Below are 7,881 nucleotides of genomic sequence, written 5' to 3'. Positions count from 1 at the left end.
TTTCCTTATTTGGGGCCCGTTTCTTTTTTCGTGCACCTAACCTCTCACTGCGTTCAGTTTCTGACATGCTATCCTGGACTTCCTCAAGAACATTTCGACTTTCCGCCACAATGGCCTGGCATGTTTTATACAACAAAACTATAAGTGCTCCCAGAATGATAACCAAGGCCTCAAAGCTACCTTTCCAAAGCGGAAACAGGTTCAAGCCAAAGTCCAGAAAAAACATACCTCTCTGAACGTCCTTACCTGCAGTTCTGAATCCTCCTTGAACTCAAGGGGTCTCCGATGGTGCTGACGATGGTTTGGTTGAATTCCCGGGTCTCAGCACCAGTTGTCCTGCGCTATCGTCTCGCCAGCAAGAACGACGCGGCACACTCAGGATCCTTCTGCAGGAAAGCTTTAATGCATCTTGAGAGGGAGAGCATAAGCTTACAGGGCGAAGACCCCGAATGTCGGAAACCCAGCCCTTATATAGGTTAGTAAGCCCGTCTTGGACGTGGCAACTCTTGATTGGTCGCAAACTCATCAGCCCATATCACGCCATGAGGTAGGTAGAGACTAGAAGGTGGAAAATTACTTCGGGCATGCGTACTGACTTATTTACTGCTCAGCATGAACCGGATGTGAGCGCCATCTTGTAATGGCGTCTGCAGGGATGGCAGGCAGCTCCCCACATTATTTTATGCATATGAGTGTATTGCCTGCAGTGCCCGAGGAGGACAGAAGAAGCCATCGGATCCCCTGGAACTGGAGTTAAGGACAGTTGTTAGGTGCCATGTGGGTGCTGGGAATTGAACCTGGGTCTTCTGCAAGAACAACCAGTGTTCTTAACCATGGAGCCATCTCTCCAGCCCCAATTATAACTTTTTTTAAAATTTTTTTTGATCTTTTTGAGATAGGGTCTTCCTGTAGCCCCAGCTGGCCTGGAACTCGCTATGTAGACCAGGCTGGCCTTGAATTCACAGAGATCCAGCTGCCAATGCCTCCAAAGTGCTGGGATTGATCGAATGTGCCACCACACCTGGAAATTTTAAAAAACTTAAAAAAGTCTAGCTGTGAGGAAGTAGGTAGGAAACCCCAACCTTACCTGAGGAAGTATTGGCAACCAATGGCTGCTGGGAGGGGGAGAGTCAGTCTCACTTAAGGGTGAATCTCTTGGTAGGGTGAGACTCAGTAGATTGAAATTGGGTGGGGAGTAGTAAGGGGGTACATATGGGGAGGGGATCTAAATACAATAAAAATCTATTGTATGAAATTCACAAAAAAATCATTAAAAAGAGACAAAAAAGTGGTCTAGGACAGAAATCAAGCATCTTCCCTCCTGGCTCGCTCACATAGTTCCTGAATATGCTACACAAGCTGCTGGGGGAAAATACTCATCTAAAGTCTTATTCCTGGACTGGTGAAGTGGCTCAGTGTTAAAGGAGCTTGTCATGCAAGCCTGGTGACCTGAGTTTGATCCCCCAAACCCACATAAAAATGGGAGAGGACTGACTCCACGAAATTGTCCTCTGACCTCCACACATGCACTTTGGCACAAGCATCTATCATGCACATACACTCACACAATAAATAAATACATAAATACATAAATACAAATACATGAATACATAAATAAATTTTAATTGCAAAGTCTTACTCAGCTGTGCACTATGCATGCTACACTAAGCAACTAGGCAAGAAGTAGCCACTGGTGCAATAGTGGCAAACCTGTAAGAGTAAACAATTGCTTTCTGATTAGATTTGAGGCCTGATCCCATGTCTGGTCCTGTAAGCCTGGCCAATAGTCATGGCTTTGGAAGTCATAAGCCATAGTGGGAAAGCTACTGCCGTTGTTTCACTAGAGAGACATGATGTGTCCATCAGTTGTCTTCTAAATAATTATCTCTATATACTCATAGATTAGTGCTGCCATCAGCTTTGGTCAAAGAAGCTTCCATTTACAGTGAGCAGTGATAACTGAAAAGATTCATAGCTGGTTAAAATAAGAACACAGGACTGTTGAATGCTCAGCCATAAATGGAACATCTATATCACCCAATTCAAGTCTCAGGGAACATCAAAAAAGAGGGGGGTGGAAGGAATGTAAGACCAGGAGGAACGAGTGGAGTGCAGTAGAGTGGTGGAATGCAATACCATTGCATCCTTGATCTCACAGCAGTTATGTTTACCCACATAAGACTGAGCCTGTCATTATGCCATGGCAGGGGAAGGACTCATTAGGCCCTGACTCTCCCTGAGGAATTATAGACAGATAACGATATCTGGGGAAAGAGGGTGTCTTGAAGCCCCACTTATCCCTGAGTATCCATAGACATTTAATGGTCACTCGGGGGAGAGACATTTTCTTCAGTGGTATAACCACTAGTAGGGAGCCCATTGTCTTATAAACAGTCCCTCATGCAGGATCCTACAAGAAAACCTAATGAAACAGTGGGCAGTGGGGGTGTGGGGGTGCATGCCTTTAATCCCAGCACTCAGGAGGCAGAGGCAGGTGGATCTTGTGAGATTGAGGCCAGCCTGGTCTACGTAGTGAGTTCCAGGTCAGCTGAGGCTACAGGGAGACCCTGTCTCAAAAAAAAAATTCATGGTGAGATCACATACACACACACACACACACGCGTGTGCTAAGCACATGAAAACAGAAAGGGGACTAACTGGGAAGAGGAAGAGCACAGGAGGAGTGGGAGGGGAACAAGAGAAGGTCTAGAGTAGGTGGTGGGTGATTATGATGAAAATACGTTATATTCATATATTAAAATGTCATGATGAAACCATTATGCATTAATATATGCAAATAATTTTAAAAATTGTGTTGTCTAGAAAAAGAAAAGTGGGAGGAAAAGTATGTACTGAGTATCCATCTTGATTCAGGGCACTACACTAGATATATCAGGGGACACAGAAATGAAATGAACCAGGAATCACAGCCTTGGGGTGGAGGTGAGGCAGGGGCACTGCCATGAATTTGAGGCCAGCCTGGGCAACACAGTGAGACCCTCAATCTCAAAAGAAAATTGGTCTAATTGTTGTATGGAGAATGAGCTAGAGGGGGCCAAGGAAAAGCAGAGAAATCATAAACGGCTACCTCAGCAGTACAGGCAAGCATGCAGATGGCTTGGGAACTGAGTTAGGAAGGAAGAAGCTACAGGAAAAAACAGTAAGGAGGCTCTTTCCTATTGATCTGGAGGAAATTTCTAAAGCAGATTAAGTCAAAACAAAAAGTAAGTCCTAACTCTGAAGGAAGATGCAATCCTTGCCCTAAGTCATCTGTTTTCCCTGTGACTCAGCCAGCCTTCCATCTTATTTCAAGCTCCAGGAACAGCAAGCCTCACAGGCAAGTCTCTCCTTAGCAGCAGAGCCCCATACACCAGACCTGACAAACAGACCAGTCTGAGCAAGACTATTTGGCTCTGCATATTTGTGCCCCCGCCCCCTTTTGGTTCTTCCCTTGTGAAATCCCAGAACTATTGTCAGCACTCTGAAGACAGGGCTTAAGATGCCAGTCCCCTTGTTCTTCCTACTGTGGCTATACTGAATAAGCTCTTCTGCTTCTCCATTTCTGGTCTCTCTGACTGGACACTTGAGGCAGCAGGTAGGAGAATGGGGTCTGTTATGGGTCGGAGTTTGCAAAAAATATCACCAGCACCATTTTAAGAAAAGTAGCAAGGTAAATTTTATTTTTCGACCGGCCGGGCTGTCTATCTCAGGAGTAGATGCACCCATGATGATTGTCGGGTCAGAGTTTTTATAGGATTACAGAAATATTATTCAAACAGGACACTTGTGAGCCAATCAGGTTTGTACAACATAGCAGAACTTTGAATCTATTAATCAACAACCACTCATTATACAGACAAGTGCTACAGTCATATAACTTGGCAATCAACTTTGTAATTTTGAAATTAGTCAACTTCCTAGCCATAACACATATAGTAAGAAAGCTGAAATCAGCAGTTACCAGGTGGTCATACAATAACATGATAACAAGGGTGGTCTTGTGTTCTGTGTCAAGGTGACCCAAAATAGCAAGCAGATTACAGAAGCGAAAACAAGCAGTTAGCCAGATGTAGAATGTCTCAGATTAGTACATTCCACTGGTTTGTGATTGAGCTATTTGTTAGAACTCAGGCTGTTGTCTCTTTTTAAATATTTCTCATAAGTGAAAAGAGGTTTCTGTTAAAAATAGCTATTCTGAGCAAGATGGAGTAACTTAGGTTAAGTTGTTAGTATAGTTCAGGGTCTTTTGGAACTTCCAGATCAGGCCTCTAGCCTAGGACTCCAGTAGCAATAATGTTTCCTTCCTTCCGTCCTTTCTTCCTCCCTCCCTCTCTCCTTCTCTCCCTCCCTTCCTTCCTACCTTTATTCATTGAGTCAGAGTCTCAGACAGTCCAAGCTGACAATGAATTTTCATGTAACTGAGGACCACCTTAAACTCCAAATCTCCTATCTCAACCTCCCTAGTGCTGGGATTCTAGTCAAGTGCCCAGCTTATAACTGCTGTTTATTGAGCCCCGAGGATGTACAGGGTAACAAGTACATTTCATGATTTTCTCATTTAATACTCATCAATACCTGGTGGAGTAGAAACTGTATTTTTTTTTTTTTTGGTCTTTTTGGGCCAGGGTCTCCCTGTACCTCCAGCTCCTGAAACTCACTCTGTGGACCAGGCTGGCCTTGAACTCACAGAGGATCCACCTGCCTCTGCCTCCCGAGTGCTGGGATTAAAGGCGTGCACCACCATGCCTGGCAGAAACTGTTTTTTGTTGTTGTTGTTGTTTTTGGTCTTTTTGAGACAGAGTCTGCCTGTAGCCCCAGCTGGCCTGGAACTTGATATGTAGATCAGGCTGGCCTTGAACTCACAGACAGAGATTCACCTGCCTCTTCCTCCTCAATGCAGAGACTAAAGGCACAGGCCACCACACCCAGCAAAACTGGATTTTTAAAAAAATCCCTGTTTGTCAAATCAAGCTGAAGCTCTGTCCTAGACCAGTAGTTTTCAGAGTGGGTCTCTGTGCAGGCACAGCTTCACCAGGAAATCTGTCTGCAGTGTAAAAGCAGAGCTGTGGTATACCTCAGTAGGACAGCATGTGCTGTGTTTGATCCTCAGGACCACAAAGTTTTTTAAAAAATTAATAACCAGAGTAGCCAGTGAGATAGCTCAGTGAGTGATGATACCTGCCACCAAGCCTCACAATCTGACTTCAATCCCCAGGACCCATGTGGTAGGAGAGAACCGACTCCCACAAGTTGCCCTCTGATCTCCTCATACAAACTCACACATGCACACATAAGCATGCAAAATAAATAAAATGTGAATTTTATTCGTCAAGAATTGGCAAGATGGCTCGTCAGGTAAGGAGCTTGCCACCAAACCTGAAGACCTGAGTTCAATCCCCAGAGCCCACATGGTGGAGGGAGCGAGCCCACTCCTGAGGATTGTCCTTTGACCTCCACACTTGTGCTGTGGCATGTGTACACCCACACCCATACACACCCATGTATATGAACACACATGGAATAAATGAATACATGTAAAAATATTTATTCATTTTGAGATAGAGTTTTTTTTTTTATGTAGCCCTAGCTGGCCTGGAACACACCTGGACTTATTTATTTTGTACTTTTATTTGTGTGTGTGTGTGTGTGTGTGTGTGTGTGTGTGTCTGTCTGTCTGTCTGTCGTTCTGTCTGTCAGTGTCTGTGTAAATCCAGCTTAGGCTATTTAGCAAGATCTCAAAAAAAAAAAAAACCCAACCCCTCCCCCACCTCATTAAGATATAATACAAGTCAGACATGGTGCTGCTAATCTGTAATCCTAGCATTTGAGAGGTAGAGGCAGGAGGACTAGGAGTTCAAGTTCATCCTCAGCAACATAGCAAATTGCAGGTCAGCCGGGGCTTTATGAGACCCTGTCTCAAAACAAGCAAAAAATAGACAAAAAGATGTAAACTCATAATGCCATTCAAGTTACATACTCACTCAACCATATGATTCAATTCAATGATTCAATTTGCAGCCATAATCAAAACAGATCATGACTAGCTGGGCAGAGTGGAGCCTTAGCATCACTCTCCCTTCTCTTCCCACCCTCCACTCCCAGCCTGGTTAGGTTTTGTCAACTTGACACAAATTAGAGTCACCTGGGAAGACCTAACACCCCCCCCTCAGTTGAAGAATAATTTGCATCAGATTGGCCTGTGGCCACACCTGAGGTATTTTCTTATTTGTTAATTGATGTAGGAGGGCCCAGCCCACTGTGGTCAGTGCCATCCCTGGGGTGGTGGGCCTAGGCTGTGTAAAGGTAGCTGAGCAAGCCAGAGGACTAAGCCAGTAAGCAGCATTCCTCGGTGGCCTCTGCTTCAGTTCCTGCCTCCAGGTTTGTGTCTTGAGTTCCTGCCCTGACTTCCCTCAATGATGGACTGTGACATGGAAATTTAAGCTAAATAAACCCTTTATTTTCCTAAGTTGCTTTTGGTCAGAGTGCTTTATCACAGAAACAGAAAGCAAACTAGAACACAGCCCTAATTAGCCATTCATATATTGCCTGACTTCATAGGTTGGTCTATTCTGGACATTTCATATACATAGAATCATCTTTTATGATTGGCTTCTTAACTTTGTTTTCCAGGTTCATTCACATCTTAACATGTGGCTTTTTTCACAGAGAAACAGTACCCTATTTTTGATAAATGCTGCATTTTTATCCATTCAATAATTAAAGAACACTTGTGTTGTTTCTACCTTTTGACTACTAGAAATAATATCATGAGTATTTATGGGTAGATTTCAGTGTAGACATATGGAAATATGTTTTTTCTTTTTTTTTTAAATTTATTTTATGAATGAGTATTTTGCCTGCATGTAAGTGCACCACGTGCATGCAATGCCCATGGAGACTAGAAGAGGGCATAGATCCTCTGGAACTGGAGCTACACAGAGTTGTTGGCTGCCATATGGGTGCTGGGAATCAAACCCAGGACCTTTAGAAGAGCTGCCAGTACACTTAATCTCTGAACCATCTCTCCAGTACCTGTGTTTCTTTTTCCTAGGTGTGGTTTGCAATACTAAAGTGTAGATGTTATACTCCTTTTATTTGCTTTTTTATTTGGTCTTTTTAAGACAGGGTCTCCCTATAGCACCAGCTGGTTTGGCACTCGCTATGTAGACCAGGCTAGCCTCAATCTCACAGAGATACGCCTGTCTCTGCCTCCCTAGTCCTGGGACTAAAGGCATGTGCCACCATACACAGCTTATTTATTTTTTTGAGATGGGGTCTCACTCTATAGCCAAGGCTGGAGATGATCATCCTGCCTCAGTCTCCTGAGTCCTGTACTCCACCTGGTTCTCTCTTTTCAGACAGGGTCACAACTCTCGTCCAGGTTGGTTTGCAACTCTGTAGTCCAAACCAACTTACAGCAGTCCTCCTGCCTCAGCCTCCTAAGTGCTGGGATTATAGGCATGAGCTACCACTCTTGGTAAGATTTTATTTTCCTATTACATGTTTCAGCTTGCCTTAGTCTCTGTTATTATTAATATTATATATTAATATTAACTATAATTTCAATAATACCAATAATCACTTCTATCTATTGGGTTGCAAAGCTTTTACTTTGGTGCTTTTTTTTTTTTTTGTCTTTTTGAGACTGGGTCTCCCTATAGCTCCAGCTGGCCTGGAACTCACTATGTAGACCAGGCTGGCCTCCAGCTCACAAAGATCCGCCTGCTTCTACCTCCCAAGTGCTGGGATTAAAGGTGTGAGCAACTATACCTGGCTCAAACAGGAGCATTAGTCCCTTATACAGATGAGAAAATCTGTGGTTCACAGCAGTAAGGCAACTCATGTGAGCTCTAACAGCCAGTGTGGGGTAGAGCTGAGACC

Source organism: Nannospalax galili, unplaced genomic scaffold (genome assembly GCF_000622305.1).
Source record: "Nannospalax galili isolate Female #2095 unplaced genomic scaffold, S.galili_v1.0 scaffold406, whole genome shotgun sequence".
In the NCBI taxonomy this organism is placed as follows: Eukaryota; Metazoa; Chordata; class Mammalia; order Rodentia; family Spalacidae; genus Nannospalax; species Nannospalax galili.
The sequence above is the reverse complement of the archived record's forward strand: the minus strand, read 5'-3'. Positions refer to the sequence as shown.